This window comes from Calliphora vicina, chromosome 5 (assembly GCF_958450345.1).
Source record: "Calliphora vicina chromosome 5, idCalVici1.1, whole genome shotgun sequence".
Classification (NCBI taxonomy): domain Eukaryota; kingdom Metazoa; phylum Arthropoda; class Insecta; order Diptera; family Calliphoridae; genus Calliphora; species Calliphora vicina.
Window position 1 is genome coordinate 13067642 of NC_088784.1, and position 19816 is coordinate 13087457.

The following is a 19816-nucleotide window of genomic DNA, read 5'->3' on the forward strand; positions in this document are numbered from 1 at the left end:
TATTTATTAAATAAAATATTCAAGTACATATTTTTATTCACCTTAAGTGGTGCTCTCTCTGCCATATATTATTTACTGTCCGATAATATCAATTATTAAAATTGATTTATTAAATATTACAATCACAATCGCATTAAAAACAAGAAAATGCGTCACAGGAAAATGAGTACAAGTTTATTGAACATTTTCTACAAACCAACATTTTTCCAACATTTTATTTATTTATGCACCTCTACTTACTACTGGCGTTTGGTTTTCCGTACATTTTCTCGTACACAATAAATAATGAGAATAAAACAAAATCGAAACGGAAATATAAAAATTGAACACAACAAGATAATTTTTCATTTAAAAAAATTATATATGTATATAGATATAAATAGAATTCATACCTGAGTGTTGTTATAGCATTTATTTTTACAAGATTTCTATAGAATGTCGGTGCGTTGAGGTTTCTAGGAGTGAAGAAAAATATAGTCATAAAGGGAAAAAAACGTGATATCCGCTGATTCTTTCATATTTTATTTACACACACTTTCCTTTCGTTTATACATATCTATGTATTTATTGAGGTATGTAATGTAATGTTGTACATCCCAGCAGTTAAGCAAGTAGCCAGTTTATCCCTTTAAGACTCCAATTTATATATTTTGGGCCATTTGACATGTATTTGCTCTTTGTAGTACAGTGAACAGTCAATTGGTTACTTTATACATCCCATGTAATGTAGCGTGTAGACAATTGTCTCTTAAGTGTCTCTAAGTAATCTAATATTAATATATGTATATAATGCTGTTTAGTTTTTTTTTTGCTTAAGTGACAATAGACATTTAACCTAGGGTTAGTATATTGTCACTTTAGTGTCTCTAAGTAACCTAGAGAGTAGTCACTTTAGTGATAGGTAAATTCACTAGTTGGGGACATTCGCCAAGAACTGCTGGGATGTGTGCTTGTTTGTTGTTGTTTGTATGTAACTGTTTGTAATGTTTTGTTGTTGTTATTGTTGTAAATATGTAAAATGTAATTATTTTCATGTACTTTATTGTGATTCTTCTAATAATGTTTTACAAGCAGAAAAATTAGTTGTAAAGCACTTGTATATGTTCCATAAACATTAATGGTTTTGTTGCTGAACTTTGTGGTTGATGTGGTCGTTCAGAGGTTCCCAAAATAATATACAAAGTCCTCCGAACAATATTGATGTAACACAGAATAACATATCTATCTCATGAAATTTTTCCAACAAGAGATAATGATACCAAACGAATTTGTTTTTTTTCAAATCAACTATTTTTCAATTTTGAAATTTTTTGTTAAACAAATTCAAAAAAATATTTAGCTTGTCTCTGTGCAGTTTTATGAAGAATACTTGAGAGAATAAATAGAAAAAAGGATTAGTTAAATAACTCCCTTTATTTGTCCATACCAAAGATTTGAATATTGAAGATTTGAGAAAAAATCAATTTTTGGTAATTTTTTAGTCAACAGGCCAAATAGTTGTTTCTATTGTTCACTTTTAAGATAATAATACCAGAATATTGTGGTCCACATCACAAGCCATATATATTGAACATTTTACTAAAATCGGATAAGTCTAACCCTCATTGACCCTTGGGGTCACTTTTATTTATTTTGATTTTTTTATAATTTTTAAAAATTTTGAAATTTTTTTAAACTAATTTTAAAAAAGTTCTTTTGTGTTTTTAAAAAAAATTCCTAATAGAATGAATATTGAAAAGAATTTGATAAATATCTCCCTTAATTTGCCCAAAGATTTGAGAAAAAATCAATTCTTGGTCATAATTTGGTTAACAGGCCAAATAGTTGTTTCTATTGCTCGATTTGAAGAACATAAAACCAGGAGATTGTGGTCCACAACACAAGCCATAAATACTGAACATTTGACTGAATTCGGGTGAGTCTAAACCTCATTGACCCCCGAGGTCACGCTCACAAAATTTAATTTTTTTTTTTTATAATTTTTAAAAATTTTAAATTTTAAATTTTTGATTTTTATTGAAAAATATCTGAGAGAATATATATTAAGAAAAATTAGATAAATATGTCTCGTAATTTGCCCATACCAAAAATTTTAATATAGAAGATTTGTAGAAAAAAGCTTTTCTATTCCATAATTTGCTTAACTGGCCAATGGTTGTTTTGTTGCTGGATTTTAAGAAAATATTACATAGATCTTATGACCCTGAACACAGGCAATATCTACTGCACATTTAGACAAAATCGGATAAGTCTAAACCTCTTTGACCCCTGAGGTCACGGTTACTTATTTTCAATATTTGTGATTTTTGATAAAAATTCTAAAATTTAGTAGGGTATTCCTAGAATCACTAGGAACACAAATAAGTTTTAAGAAACCAGAGATCATATATTCGAAATCTGAGAGAATCAGAATATAATTGGGCATAGTCCAATTCTTAAACTGTTTTTGGGAATTTTAAAAACCCTTACTAAATACTGTGGGCATTGCTTTGTAATTGCTACAAGATTATGTAAAGCTTTCTTGAAAATTGAATCAAATCCAAAAAAGCTTTCTTTAGTTTGAGAACCTCTGGCCTTTGTTTTTTTATATATAACATTTGATTTTAATGTACGAGCAGTTGAGTTTGTTTGGCTGTGTTGGTCTATTGATTTTTGTTACAAATGCAATTTATTCTTTTTTGCATTTTAAAGAATTATATGTACTTAGCAAATTTGTTGTTGGAACCAGAAATATCACAGAAACAAAAGGAAAAGTTGTTTCTTAACAGCAGCAGCAAATTCAATTGTTCGATGATTTTATTTTTTGCATTCAAGAGCAAACAATCAACTTAAACAGCACATTAATGGTTCAATAATGAAGATGTTGATGATGACGTTGCTTGTGTTGTCGTTGAATGTTTACAATAATAAGGTTTGTTGGCAATATAAATTTTATAAAAATAAATATAAATAATCGAGTAGAGAAAAAAGCTCTTAAGACTAAACAGTAAACAACGTTAATACTTTTTTTTCGAATAAAAACTAGAAGAATGTTATTAGAAAAGAGATGAGAATACAATAGAAAAAATTGTTGACCCAATAAGGAAAAATAAATAAATTATATTAAATTGTTTGGTTGAAGGTTATATTACTTTTACTTAAAAGCTTTACTTAGCTTTTGCGATATTAGAAACTTTTTAATACTTACAAAAGCTTTTTTTGTTTGTAAAAAATTGAATGAATTAAATGCTCTGAAAAAAGAATTTGTTTAACAAAAATTTCTTAAGTTGCGATAAATGCCAAAAACATGCATATGTTCCTGCATATACTATTTTTCAATTTACATTTTCAACACGCTTTTCAAATGAACATTCTTTCAATTGAACTCAAGTGCTCTTATTTCGTAGATTTGTTTTCAGTTGGTGGATTTTCTATTTGTAATTTGTTTGTGCGGTACTTGTATTACAACATCTGCAATTAATTTTTGTAATAGTTTGTTGGGGTTTTTTTTCGCTCTCTCTCTAGTTTGAAAAGTGTTTTGCATTCCTTAAAAAACTATTTGAGTTTTATACACATATTTACTTAGAAAATAGAAATGGAATTGGTTTCAAATCTGTTAAAGGAAATGCCTTAACTTTGATGTATGATTTGAGAAGTGTAGTAAGAAGCGGAAAAAAAACGCTGTGTTAATGTAAATTTGTTTGAAATTGAACAGAAAGTGTTTTGTTTATAAAACAAACAACAAATTTATACATAAATGGTTTAAATGGATTGTTTATAAAATAGATTTTCAAATAAATAAAATATTTTTTAGATCTAATAAAGATTTCTCATAAAGAAGATTGCGATTTCCTTTTCTTTTAAAATAAACATTTTTTAAAAGCTTTGACTTAATTTTTTTTCGATTTCCTTCTTAAATTGAATTACATATTTACAAAATTTTCACAAAACATTAGAAATCTTTATTTAGTTTTATTAAAAGCTTTTTTGTAAAATCTTGAATAAATTGTCTATACGCCTCTAATAATAAACATAAACTTTTCTATAACTTTCACTATTTTTATAAAAGATTTAAAAAGCTTTTTTACAAAAATTTTATTTAATTGTATATTTATTAAAGTAAGTATTAAGTATTAAAGGAACTTGTTTCTTGCTTTAAATTCAAATTTTATTAAAAGCTTTGGAAAAGCTTTTTAAAGAAATGTTAAGCTTCTAATTTCTATACGACTCTAATAATAAATTTAAATTTTTCTATATTTATGTTCATAATATCAATATTTTTATAAAAGCTTTAAAAGAGCTTTTTAAAAAAAAAATTTAATTTTTATATTTAATTGTATATTTTTTAAAATTAAGTAACAAAAAAACATGTTTTATGCTTTAAATACAAATTTTATTAAAAGCTTTAGAAAGCTTTTTAAAGAAATGTTAAGCTTTAACAAAAGTTTTTTAGAATATTATGAAAAAATGTCTATACGCCTCTAATAATAAATATAAATTTTTCTATAAATTTCTGATTATTTTTATAAAAGCTTTAAAAAAGCTTTATTACAAAAATTTAAAAAAAAATTTATTAAATTGAATATTTTTTAAAATTAATTATTAAAAGAACTTGTTTTATGCTTTAAATACACATTTTCTTAAAAGCTTTAGAAAAGCTTTTTAAAGAAATGTTAATGATTTTTAAAATTAAGCTAGTTTTGTGCCAGTATTTTTAATAAGAAGACAAAAAGGATTTCTTTAAAGGCTTTCAAAAATGTTTATTCAAAAATAAAGTTTTAAGTAGCTAAAAGCTATCAAACATTTTTAAATAATACTTTATAATATCATTGAAAGTTTTTGCAAAAGCTTTTATAAAAAATCATAATTAAGGTTTCTCTGGGACTCTAATAAAAAATGTATACTTTAACTTCATTTATAATATAAAAATTTTTATTAAATTTCATTATATAATTTCATTTCAAGCTTTTATAAAAAATCACAGTTAAGGTTTATGTAAAACTCTTATACATAATTTTAACTATTCTATGACTTTCACTTTAAAATATGAAAATTTGTATTAAAACTCTATAATTTAATTTCAAGCTTTTATAAAGCTTTTATAAGAAATCATAATTTACGTTTCAGAAAGTCACTTATAAAAATTTAAACTATTCTTTAGACTTTCACTTCAAATTATAAAATTTTTTATTAAAGCTTTAAAAAAGCTTTTTCACAAAAACTCCAAAAATCATAATAAAATTCATATATTTTCGAACCTAAGTAACAACAAAAACTTAGTTCATGATTTAATTAAAATTTGCCTAAAAGCTTTTGTAAAACTTTTTAAAAAAAAGTTAATCATTTCTAAATTAATATATTTTTATCACAGTAATTTAAAGTTGGTCACAATTAAGTACTTTACCAAGCTTTTTTAAAGCTTTTGTATTAAAAATAAAGCTAAAATGGATTCAAAGCTTTTTTAAATTTTTACAAATTTGTTTAAATTTATTTTGTTTTGCAAAGCTTTTATAAAAAATCGTAAATAATGAAACTCAAATATCAAAATCAGTCTTATCTATAAGACACAGTATAAAATGTTGACATATTTATGAATTCTGTGAAAAAGCTCTTTAAAACAAAATCATGATAAAATAAACATTTCATGATCTAAATTAAATTTTTCTTAAAAAACGTTAGCAAAGCTTTTATAATAAACTGTTCATAACCCTAAAATGAAGATATTTTTACCATACAATCATTCAGCTGAAATTAGTTAAGCTTCTTTCTAAGCTTTTGTTACAAAAATAAAGTTATAATAGTAACAAAGCTAATTTGTCTAAGTTCACCTAAAACTGTTTTAAATTTATTTAAATTTTATCAAAACATTGAAAAAGTATTGTGGGCAAAACTCCATAAATCAGGTTCAAAAGTAAATTTTTCTAAATTAAAATTGTGTTCGAAATTGCGATTATTTTAAGCTGAAAACAATTGAACATTCTTCCAAGCATTTGTCAAAAGCTTAAATATTACAAAAGCTCATTTTTCAAATTTACACTAATAAAAAAGTTGACTTATTCACACAAGTTTTATTTAAATGTATTGAAAGCTATTTCAAAGCTTTGCAAAAGTTCTTATGCTTGAATTCCAAAATTCGTATTAACATTTATGTATATTTGCTCATGTGCGACAGCCAAAAAGCTTTGTTAGTGAACCTAATCAAAATGTTCTTAAAAGCTTTAAAAAAGCTTTTTTACAATAATGTTAATATACTTCAAATTATGATATTTTTGTTGCAATATTGAAAAGTTGATAATTTTCCAAGCTTTTTAACAAAAAATTAGTTTAAATAAAAAATTAGAAAAAAAACTTTTTTAATCAGCTTAAATTTTTTATATATTTTTTAAAATTTCTGAACAAATAATCTTTTTTACAATACTTTTCAAAGCTTTTTATACTAAAAATATAACTAAAAGCCATTTCCAAAGCTCCTATAAAAAATAAAGCTTTTTTATTAGACTGACTTAGTTACTTCTTAAAGTAATTAGTATTTTTATATTGTAGATCAAATAATATTTGACCTCTTAAATTATAAACTTTAAACAATTTAAATACTTTATTTAAGTATGTAATACCTTTTATAATACCTAAATATTTATTTAAGCTTTGCCAATAATGACGTAACTCTTCAATACTGAGAAGGTCATGGTTGTGACTGCCAATTTTTTTTTTTTAAATTTTGTTTTAAAAAGTCTTGCAATGTAAAGCCTAAACTTTAATCCTTTAAACAACACTAAATTATAATTAATGTACATTTTCAATGTTCTTTTTCCCAGAAACTCAAATACCAAGTCATTATTTAAATAGACTTCATTAAAATGTTATTAAATCAAACACTTTATTCAATATCCTTCTGTTTTTTATGTTCAATTCTTGTGCACTTCTGTTTGTGTTTATTGGAAATAATGGTGGAAAATAACAACCAACCAATAATAACAATAATAAATGAAAATAACAGAAAACCTATTTGGCTAAAAGCCAATATTTTGTTAAAATTACATTGTCATTGTGCTGTTATTTATAATCAGCATTGATTTTTTTCTTTCTTTCTATTTGGTATTATAAAACACTAGCATAAAAACTTAGATGGGTTTTAAGTTGGCTGCCACTAGAAGAATCACACTTTAGTCACAGAGATATTATATGGAAAAAAATACAGTGGGAGTTAAAAGTGAACGAAAGCCAGTAGTTACAAGTAAAAGAGAGGTTTATAAAAAGCTTTTAATAAAACTCTACTAGAATTACACTTAAATCACAGACATTATGAAACGAATGAGCTTGAATTATGTTTTATGTGGAAATTGTATATAATCAAAAGCTTTATAAAAGCTTTCTTATGGAAAATTATTAAAAATATCACTTTTGACTTGAACTTTTTTCAAGAATTTTCATAGTTATAAGTTTTCCTTTTATATTGTTTAAAAGCTTTGTGAAAGCTTTTTGTATATTTACTAGTACGACCCATTATTAAGTATGTAAATTTTTCACTGTTCACTGTATTCATTTATATTCTATTGATATTTTTTTTTGTTTCGTTAATATGGAGATTTATTTGCTTTAATTTGTTTTAACATTGTATATAATATTTCTGACATACTGTCACTTCATATAGCATAAAAACTTAGATGGGTTTTAAGTTGGCTGCCACAAAAAGCTTTTAATAAAACTCTACTAGAATTACACTTAAATCACAGATATTATGAAAAAAATAAGCTTGAATTCTGTTGTATATGAAAACTATTAAAAAAAACACTTTTGAATTGAAGTTTTTTCAAGAATTTTCATAGTTACAAGTTTTCTTTTTATATTGTTTGAAAGCTTTGCGAAAGCTTTTTGTCTATTAACTAGTACGTCCCATTATTAAGTATGTAAATTTTTCCTGTCCACTGTATTCATTCATATTCTATTGATATTTTTTTTTGTTTGTTTAATATGGATATTTATTTGCTTTAATTTGTTTTAACTTCATATATAATATTTCTGACATACTGTCACTTCATATACTACGAATATTATATATGACAACTATATATTGTCATTATTATTACTATTTTATATTGTTTCTATTATTGTTTTTTATTTATTTGTCATAAATATTTACCCATGATAGAAATAAATATATTGAAATCATAAATTTTATAAATACTTACTATATACTCTAGTTGGACTAAAGCCAATTGCTTTGCCCCATAAATTAAACACTTAAGAAGAACTAAACTCAAAAAAAACAATAATAAATAAAAATAAAAAACTACATAAATTCTGTGAAAAGGGTCCTTTTGCTAAGAGTATCTGTGTATTTTATTGGTTGTATACAAACAATATTTACGAAAAGCAAGTGGTGCTATTGTGTTGAAACTTCAATTAGTTGGATTTTATTTTAGTTTTCCTTGTTTTCGATTTCTGTTTTAATTTATCTTAAATGTCATGCAAGTTCTTATTTGTTTTCTTGTTTTAATGTTGACATTCATTAAAGCAAAAAGAACAAAAAAAAATTAAATGCCGAATCTTACATACCCTTCACTTTAAGATAAAGATGGAAAATTATTTTTTTTTGTAAAAAAATATGGTTGAAAAAAATTTTATGTTAAAATTTTTTTTAGGTGAAAAAAAACTCGGGTTAAAAAAATATTTTTCTTGATTTTGACTCATTGTAGATCCGAATTACTATGACGTTATAAACATTGTTGGAAAGGTCTTTGAAATATCTATCATTAGATATCCATATTGTCTATATTACTTAATAATCCAGATATAGATAAAAAATAGGTAAAAAGTCTAGGTAGTCATGGTTTTTTGCTTATATCTCAGGCATTTGTGGACCGATTTTCTCCATTTTAAATAGCAACTGAACCAGCACTATAGCGGATATATTGAAGTATGAATCATGTATGTAAGTTATGTTGGGGCAACGGAAACATTATTTCAACATACAAATGAACAGACAGACAAGGCTATATCGACTTCTCTATATAAAACGGTCCAGAATATATATACTGTAGAAGTTACAAATAGAATGACAAACTTTCAACTCATGGTTTAGGGTACAATAATAATTAATTGTTATCATATGCTAGTTTTTTTTTTTTGTAATTTTTCGAAACTCTTTTCAAGTCTGTTCTGGTCTTGGATGTCATGTTCATATTTTTTATAAGATAGATATTCAAAAACACTGTAATGTATGTATGTGTCTACAAGTACATACATGTATTGGTATTATTTTAAATAAAATACAAAAAAAAAAGATAAATTATTTTTTCATTTTTAACATACATATGTATTTCATTGTGTTTCAGATTTCCAAAGAACTTTATGTTGTGTGAAACCACAAGTTTGTTATGATTTTGTTTCTTCAAAAAGAATATATACGCATTTACATATATGAAATAAAAACTTTACATGAAGCAATAATATGTTTCTTTACAGCAAATTTTCAAATATACAGGGTGGTCATAAACAAAAGTCAATTTTGTTGGGTATATAAAAAAAACATACCTTATTCTTACACGTGATTTTCTTTCAAATAATCGGTAATTTGCCTAATTACTCAGCTAAAACTTGGCAACGACTTAAAATTAATGAATTTCTATGACTTGTACATATCGGCTGCATTACTTAGAAGTAGTAAAATAATGACTTAGTTATTAACTGATATAAAACTGCTTATTTTCCAGTCACTAGCATGAGCTTATTCTGGTTTTACTGACAACAGCTTTTGTGAATTCTCTTACGCTCAATGAGTTCTTAAAGTCGTTACTTGTAACTAATATCAGCCATTCATTTCATAAATCCATTCCCAACATCTAATTCTTTAGCTTGATTCAAAGGCTTTTATTTACATAGAATTCATTCACCGTTGAATTAATTCATAACAGAATTCATTCACCTTTGAATACTTAATTTTTTGTTAATTCAAATCTAATATAAATCGATTAAAAATATTTTTTCTTCATTCAGTTTTGTTTTCCTTTTAATCATTTACTAAATGAATTGAAAAAATTTACTTAAGTTTTTTTGTAATAGATTTGAATTGAGTAAAAATTAAATCATTCAATAAATTTTTAAAGCTATTTAGTAAGGGATTTGAATTTGAATAAAGAAAATTTTAATGATTCAATAACGAATTAATTCTGGAATTCAATACATTTGAAGTACACAGGAATTAAGCCTATGAATTAATTCACAATGAATTCATTAAGAGAATGGTTAAAAGATAAAATTTATTTTGATTTCAAAAACGGAGTTAAGAATTAATTATTTCGAACCTTTGTCTCCGACCATAGATAATATAAAAGAATCGCTTACTCTATTTTCTAGTTAATCGGTGTTGTCAGATGTGCCCAACCTTTAAGTCTACTTTCTTCTTATTTGAAAATAAATCTGTCATTTCTTGCAGAGGAGTATACAGGTTGAAGTTTTGATTATCCTCAGGACCAGTTCAGCGAGGAGTACCCAAAGAAGGGCATCTCAGACATGAACAATTTCTAAACTCTTGAAAAATTGTTAAATTCCATCCGATTCCAAATATTTTCATATTTTCTCCGAGTCTAAAATAATCCATTTTATGTTTGAAAATTTAAAAAATAATAATACCTCTAAGTTACCGTACCCATAAAATACCCTTTCAGCTCGACTGCAGTTACCGTAAAAAATCCGTATATACCTTTACCTTTAAATACCATTACCGCTATTTAACTCTTTCCGGTTTAGTAGTCACTTTGCTAACCACCTTTTCTAGAGTCTTTAACAAATTTTAGTGACATTTATTGGCATTTTGCTAAACAACTAAATGTGTTTAAGTCATCGTTTAAATTTCTTTGAAGATATTTTGTTCGAAGGTATACTTTCGGATTCGAATGCATTTGCAGTCTTGATCCCGACGAAAAAGAGAATTTTTAGGAGCAAGTCGATCGGATGATGGTGCTGGTGACATACCTTGGGGGCTCCTGTTAAAATATGATAAAATTTGCCTAATATCTTTGTTAGTGACTCATCTACAAAATGTTGTGGTATAACCAAAACTGTGAAACAATTTTCGATTGGAAGAGCAAGTTGATTACAGAAAACCAAAAGTTATAAAATAATTGGAGAATAACTCACCTAATTCAGACAATTTAGCCAAAATGACAAGTTTTCAAACAAATTTATACCCAAATTTATAAAAATGTTCTGAATTCTATTTTTATGGGGCTTTTTATATCATAAAAAATGTGTTAAATTTTGCATTAGGAACATTCACTGATCCTTCCAAATTTAACCCATTTCAGGTTGAAATTTCGAATTTATCTTATTTATTTTAAATTTCCCAAAGTCGGTAATCCCCAAGGAAATTTAATTTTAGGTAACTGAAAGTGTTTTGAAGATTTCGGATCTGAACCATGTATGGTGTGATATTCTTCCAACAAGTTGATTATATGATCATATATTCTATAGGAATTAATGACCATGCAGCCATATTCTGGGAGGAAATTTTAGCAAAATAACAACAAAAAAAGATTGTGAAAATGTTCATTCGAGGTTTTCTAACATTATATTCCATAACCTTTAGTCTACTACACTGATAATGCTGAAAGTTATCTTACAAATATCTAAAATTTCCAACAAAAATCATAAATTTTACACCAACAATTACCTATTTAATTCATCAATCGCTTATTTCAAAAACAATCTTCAATTTTGCTAAAAAATCTTTCTACAATTTATATAAAAAACATGTAAGAGATATTCGGCTGTGCCAAATAAATCTATATCCTTCATCAAATTATACTCCAAAATAAAAATTTTAAATATTTTTAGGTAAACAAAATTTATTTTTTTTAATTTTTTGGAAAAAAAAAATTTTCGAATTGTGTTTTTTAATTTTTTTTAAATTAAAATTTTTTTTTTAAATTTTAAATATTTTTTTTGTTTTTTTAAATTTTTTTTTAATATTTAGCAAAAAAAACTTTCGGTTGAAAAAAAATCGGGTTAAAAAATATTTTTTCCAACCTCTATGGTCGTATATACCTCGCACAGTGCTGCTAATTTTGAAATAGCGGCCAAAAGTATTTTTTTTATTTTGTCGTTGCAAAGGTCTTTGAAATATCTTTTATTAGCTATCCATATTGTCTATATTGATGACTTAGTACTCCAGATATAGGTCAAAAATCGAGGTTGTATTGGTTTTTTCCTTATATCTCATGCCATTTGTGGACCGATTTCCTTGATTTTAAATAGCAACCGAGCTGGAACAATTCCGGAGATATTGATGTTTGTGAGTTATTTGGGGCTTCGGAAAGTTGATTTCAACAGACTGACAGACGGACATGGCTTAATCGACTCCGCTATCTATAAGGATCCAGAATATATAGGGTCGGAAAATTATATTGTGGAAATTACAAACGGAATGACAAACTTATATATACCCTTCTCACGAAGGTTAAGAGTATAATAATGAGTTATTAAGATCAACTGCAATTCAATATACTACCTCTGAATTATGAAACAAAAACAACTTTGAAAGGTCATAGGTCATGACGAAATTTGTGTATACTTATCTGAAAGTAAGTGGTAATTTGAATATAGGGACGAGTTATTTACAATAAGCATTTTTTTGGAATTCATGTTAAAAGCATGTGTAATTAAAGTCTTGAATTATAGTCAAGCAATTGAATTAGAGTTGTATTGCTTTCTCCAGTAAAAAGGAAACATAAATTCAAACCATATGTTTTTTGTTTGAAAAACATTTAAATTTTTCAAATATTTTTCTAGTTTAAAACGTAATTATATTTGCATTCAAGTCAAATTCCAACGAAATGTTCAGTAGTACTTGAATTTTTGGGGCTTTGGTGCTTATTGGATTTTAGGTTTCTGGTTTAAATTAAACAACTCTCCAACATGTCTTCTACAAAATGATCTAATACTCGATTTATCTTGCTGGTTTTGTAAGCAGTTTAAGCCTAGTTTAATTAAACTTTCTACTTTGATGTATGAATGTCATGTTTTTTTCATTTCCTTTACATGCAGCCCCATTGTGTGCTGCTCTCCAACTATCACTAGAACATATGTAAATATATATAGAATTCTAAACATTCATCCATATTATTAAATACTCACTTTTAATAATAATTTATTTAGGAAACAAATGTAGTAAACACAATAGCAAACATCAAGAACAATTATTATAATAAATTAATTATAGAAATTTAGGTCATATCCGTTAATGGTTGCATTGCAGCAAACATTCTATTTAAATCTGATAAATAAACAACTAAAAATAAAATGCGTTTTATACACTTTACATGTAAAAAGCTAATGGAAATTATAAATGTAATTTTACAAATTATAAACATTTAAAAAAAAATCATGTTATTTTTTTTTTTTTGTCACAACTAAACAAACTGACACATGTCCGAACAGGAGGGCAACCAGATTTAAAGCCGTTAAGAAATATTTATTTATATTTATGTTGTATGAACGTATGTCTGGCATTTAATTCATAAATAATTAACGTTTTTTCAGACATTTTTGTTATTTTTAAAAAGTATGTATTTCCTTATACACAAACTGGCTGTTTACTTGAAAACCTACGCTATTTTTTTTTTTTATAAATACATACTACATATGTGAATAAATTTTATACAATAATAAAAATACCTGCTTATTTTAAAGACAAAATAAAATATACTTGTACCCAACAAGAACGTTGAAAAAACATGTGCAACTAAAAATAGCCAACAAGAAAACTGTTCACATTACATACAATAAATGGTATTTTATTGAATTGAAAACTAAAACCAGCAGCACCAGTCAGCAACCAGGCTGAGCAATGAACCAAGACTTTTTAATAAAAAAAAAATAACAAAAAAACGCCATAAAAATGTGTTAAACTGCCATAAAAATAGCCACACATTACACGTGTTAAAGGCCTTAATATAGTAAACTAGACAGTGTTGTGTTGGGCTGTTCTGGACTGACTAGTTGGCGTCTCTTTTTAACAGAAAACAGCAAAAAATTTTGTTGCAAAACTAAAGAAGGTTTAAATTAAATGAAAAGAGCTCTTCCACATTCTAAACAATTAAATAACAATGAAATTTAGTGCAAAGGTTTGTTTTGTGTATGGTAAAGTCTTAATTGGATAAATTTTGTTTTTGGAAATTAGTTTTAATTGAATTTTCCTTCAACAAACACTTTTTATTGAGGGAATTTGAAAGGCAATTAAATGAAGAGCTCCTCAACCTTTATACAATATTAAACAGGGGCTTCAGTCGATTCTCTTCGCAAAATAAGTTTGAAACAAATTCATCCATGATTAACTAGATCAAGGATGTTTCTTAAAATTTGTTTCCAAAGCATCCATGGAACCAATATTTATATATGAAGGAAAGGTGTTTGAGTAGCACATCTGCTATCTAGTTTAAATACCGCCTATTGTTTGAATATGTTAACAATATTTTGTTTAGAATATAGGCCATACATATTTATATTAAAATATTTCTTTTGTTTAGTATATTATTTTTTATATCATATTTGTCTGTATGTTGAAATCAACTATCCGTTGCCCCCAAATAACCAAGAAACATGATTCATACATCAAATTATTTGCTATAGTGCTGCTTCTATTGCTGTTTAAAATCGAGAAAATCGGCCCACAAATGGCTGAGATATAAGCAAAAAACCACGACTACCTCGATTTTTCACCTATTTTAGTTCTGTATCTGGATTACTAAGTAATATAGACAATATGGATATCTAAAGATAGGTATTTCAAAGACCTATCCAACGATGAATAAATCGTCTAACAATTTTTTACCATTCAATTTTTTATAGCATCAAATTTTTGTTCATTTATTTAAATTTATGTTTTAATAACAATTTATATTCAGAAAAATACATGATTTTTTAAACAAAAATTGCAGATATTTGTAAAAAAAATTATGAATTATGAAAAATTTATTCAATTTTTCAAAGATTGCTGATTTTTTAAAAAAATTCAGTTTTTTGTAAAATTTGTTTTTTTTAAATTTTTTGTTATTTTAATTTTTTTTGCTAAATTTATGATTTTTTACAAAATTGAAAATTTTTTGTGAAATTGAAAATTTTAAAAAATCAATGATTAATTAATTTCATATTTAATCCTTTTGAGAAATTTTAAATATTTTTAGGTAACCAAAATTTAAAAATTGTATTTTTAATTTTTTTTTATACCCTTCACCTTCGTGAGAATGGTATATATAAGTTTGTCATTCCGTTATATATAATTTTCCGACCCTATAAAGTATATATATTCTGGATCCTTATAGATAGCGGAGTCGATTAAGCCATGTCCGTCTGACTGTCTGTCTGTTGAAATCAATTTTCTGAAGACCCCAGATATCTTCGGGATCCAAATCTTCAATAATTCTGTCAGACAAGCTTTCGAGAAGTTTCCTTTAAAATCAGCAAAATCGCTCCACAAATGGCTGAGATATGAAGAAAAAACCAGGACAACCTCGATTTTTGATATATAACTGGATTACTAAGTCATTAATATAGACAATATGGATATCTAATGAATGACCTTTGCAACGATGTATATAAGACCATAGTATGTTGGACCTACAATGGGTCAAAATCGGAGAAAATATTTCTTAATCCGAATTTTTTGTTCACCAAAAAAAAAATTAAATTTAAAAAAAAAAAAATTTAAAAATTTAAAAAAAAAAATGTTTAAATAACAATTCGAAAAAAATTATTTTCAAAAAAATTAAAAATAAAACTTAGAAAAAAAATGTTTTTTGTTTACTTAAAAATATTTAAAATTTGTTTATTGGAGTATAATTTGGTGAAGGGTATATAAGATTCGGCACAGCCGAATATAAGCTCTCTTACTTGTTTTTAATATTTTTTCAAAATAGTTTTTTTATATTTTTTTTTTCAAAATACGAAACTATGTATTTTATTATTTTTTTTATAATTCTTAAAATTTATTTATCAATTATTTTATATTTATTTTATCAATTTTATAATTATATCAAGTGATAAAAAAATAATGAAAAAACATTTTTTTTTTGTGAAAAAATCGGTTTGAAAATATTTTTCCTAATTTTGACCAATTGTATTACTAAGTCATTAATATCCATTTTGTCTATATTAATGACTTAGGAATCCAGATATATTGTAGCCATTTTTATATAAAAAATATTAACTTATAGTTTTCATTACTTGGAAGTAGTTGGGTAATGCTAGGCTTATAATTTGTTTATTGCTTCTAAGCAGCATTTTCAATGTTTATACAATGTCAGTTAGTATTAGCAACACTCTAAATTTATTAATTAGATCTCTATACAAATAATTAGCCCAACATTACTAAACTACTTCCCAGTATTGACTAAATTATGTTAATCTGTACTAAAATAACATTTTCAATTTTTTTGAGATTTTTTTAATTCATTATTTAAACTTACCTAAATAACAAGCATAACTAATGCTTTTACCATAAGCAATATCAGCAAAATGAAGTAATTCCAACTAGAAAGAGAAAAATAACAAATTAAAAATTTATAAAAAAAAAGTTTTAATGCTAAATTTAAATTAATTATAAGCTAGTAATACACACACCCAATAACCCTGACCTTTAAAATATTTTGACATGTATCAGCAAAAAGTTTATGACTTTGTTCCTGTTTAAAGCTGTTTTTTAATTGAAATTATTTATTAAAGAAAATAAATATTTACATTCATAAGAAAGCAAAAGCTACAAAACAAAAACGAAATAACAAAATTATTAATTAAATATTTATAGCAATCATAAAAATAAAACAAGTACATAACTATAGTAATAAAAACATTAGCGAGCATTTAATAAAATACATATAAACAAAAATAAATATTGAAACTATTGATTTTCTAATATGGTGTTGAATTTAATTAGTGCTGTTGTTATTATTGTTGTTGCTAACTAAATCTAATGATAATGATTTGTGGGCTGACTAAAGCCATTAAATAGTTTCAAATATCTACACATTAGCTGTAGCTTGCAAGCAAGCAACAACCTCAAGTCATTTACTTAAATTACCCGGCTAAATAAGATACAAAAACACATGGCTAATACCAATAACAACAATAAAAACCATAAAAAAATAACATTTTAAAACCAAAAAAATAAAAAAAAAGTTGTTGAAGTAGAAACATGTGTAATTTAGCCAAATAGTCAGACAGACAGACATGCTAAAACAGACATGCTAAATTTTGCTTAACCACACAATTTAATACCAGACTATAAATATTGTAGTAGTACAAGTGCTCATACACTACTCATTCGTATCTCATACAATAAACACATGTCATCAGTTTTTTTTATATTAATTTCATTTGTTTTAAACAAATTTCAAATGATATACGATTTATAACAAAAACGTGATTAATTTTTTTTTTTGGGTTTGTTGTTTTTGTTTAATTTTTTTTTTGCTTGTTCTCATAATTAAATTGTGTCGAAAGGTGAAACAGATTGAGAGCGTTAAGCGAAAAAAAATTTAAAATTTAATTGTCAAACGAACTGTCATACTGCTCTCACTTTTTGACATTTATGATCAGTGTACTCTGGCAAATTATCAAATAGATTGACACCAAATTATACAAATTTACTTTGAAAATCAGTCATCGATATGCGCAACTTATAGACGAGTGTTTTATCTTGTGTATAACAGTTTTTTCTATAGAAAATCTGGTGTATAGTAGTTTTTTCTATAGTACATATTCTGTATAACAGTTTTTTTATAGAAAATCGTGTGTATAACAGTTTTTTCTATAGAAAATCTTGTGTATAACAATTTTTTCTATAGAAAATCTTGTGTATAATAATTTTTTATATAGAAAATCTTGTGTATAACAATTTTTTCTATAGAAAATCTTGTGTATAACAGTTTTTTATATAGAAAATCTTGTGTATAACAGTTTTTTCTATAGAAAATTTTCTGTATACCAGTTTATTCTACAGAAAAAATTCTGTATAATACTATTCTCTAAAGAAAATCTTGTGTATAACAGTTTTTCTATAGAAAATCTTGTGTATAACAATTTTTTCTATAGAAAATATTGTGTATAACAGTTTTTTCTATAGAAAATCGTGTGTATAACAGTTTTTTCTATAGAAAATCGTGTGTATAACAGTTTTTTCTATAGAAAATTTTCTGTATACCAGTTTATTCTATAGAAAAAATTCCGTATAACACTATTCTCTAAAGAAAATCTTGTGTATAACAGTTTTTCTATAGAAAATCTTGTGTATAACAATTTTTTCTATAGAAAATCTTGTGTATAGCAGTTTTTTATATAGAAAATCTTGTGTATAACAGTTTTTTCTATAGAAAATCTTGTGTATAACAGTTTTTTCTATAGAAAATCTTGTGTATAACAGTTTTTTCTATAGAAAAATTTCTGTATAACACAATTCTCTAGAGAAAATCTTGCGCATAAAGACTCCATTACGTCCCGGAAAATGCAAAAATTAAGACGATGATCGCGTTACGCTCAATGGGGATCATAACCCCACCATGATCAATGATTTTTTTTAAATATGGATGACATGGATGCAGGCGACCGCAACCATCGAGTTTTATCAAAATTTGGCGATTTTCTTGATTTCTACAAATTGATCTCCATGATGGTGCGATTTTACACCTGTCAATTATTACCTGTGATGTCACATAAAGAGTGTGGTTGCTGATAATCCAGCAACAATTGACGCTTTAGTGGCCAACATTGTTCGTGTTATTTGTGACATATGGCCAACAAGGCTTGAAAAAGTGGCTCATAATTGGACGTTCAGAATGTGATTCGTCATGAACAGCCACTTTCAAATGGCGCAAATGTAATACTTTGTATTTGGTGGATCCGAAAGGATTCTATCTATTATGAGATGCTAAAATCTGGCCAGACCATCACTGGGAACCTGATTCGTTCCAAGCGAGCATTGGCCGAAAAACGATCTGAATATGCGGCCATGCTTGAAACCGTAATATTCATCATGACAACTCTAAGCCACATGTTGTAATACCTGTTAAAAACTATTTAGAAAGAAGTGTTTGCCTCATCCGCTTTCTAGTCTAGAACGTGCCCCGTCGATCGATGCAGAATGCTCTATTTGGGATACGCTCCTCTTTGGAACAGAGTACCGAATTATTTCCAAAATAAAAAGTTTCTAAGCCACTGTGCAACTGTTTTAAAGCAGTGGTCGGCACTCAGAGCTTCTTCCAACTTTGTAGCCTAACGCTCTAACTGTGTCTAAGTTTTTTTTTTTATCAATTTTAATACAATAACGACTCTTTTACTGATTTATATTTAAATTTCAATTGTAAGGGTGCTTCCTTACAAATTGATTTATTTTATTTAATTTTTTTTATTTATTTATAAATTTATTGATGTAATTTGTTTATTTAAATACCTACGTGTGTTTATAAGTAAATAAACAAATAAGTGCGTGTTTAGAAACGTGATTGATAAAAATTTGCATAAATTTTTGTTTATGTTTAAATTCGCATTTATTTGCTATAAATACATAGAAATAAGAATAAATAAATGATAATGCGGAAAAAGTATTTTATGGAAATTTTTTTGTTTCATTTAGTTTTTAAATACAATGTTGTGCTAATACATTTAAACAAATTAAATGGTTTGCTAATACCAGCCATATTTAAAATTGGATTTGATATGAAACTAATAATAATAATAATAAAAAAAACTGTCTAGTATAATTTATTTTAGTGATATTGTTTTAGAAAGTTGACAATATGAAGCGATTTCATTTCCGGATTCTGTTAACTACCCGCCTTTTTTTAAA

At 25.7% G+C, this 19816-nt stretch overlaps 1 protein-coding gene and 1 long non-coding RNA gene across 2 annotated transcripts in view; one reads left to right on the forward strand and one right to left on the reverse strand.

The window, feature by feature from the left end:
• LOC135959936 (uncharacterized) overlaps window positions 1-19816 on the forward strand; it is a 186320-nt gene that overhangs the window by 122000 nt on the left and 44504 nt on the right. The window lies entirely within an intron of this gene.
• Window positions 1-19816, reverse strand: part of gol (goliath) — a 71270-nt gene that overhangs the window by 21097 nt on the left and 30357 nt on the right. The window contains exon 2 of the mRNA XM_065511084.1: window positions 16443-16506. The gene's annotated coding sequence lies outside the window, so the exon portion shown is untranslated. The remainder of the gene's footprint in view (window positions 1-16442; window positions 16507-19816) is intronic.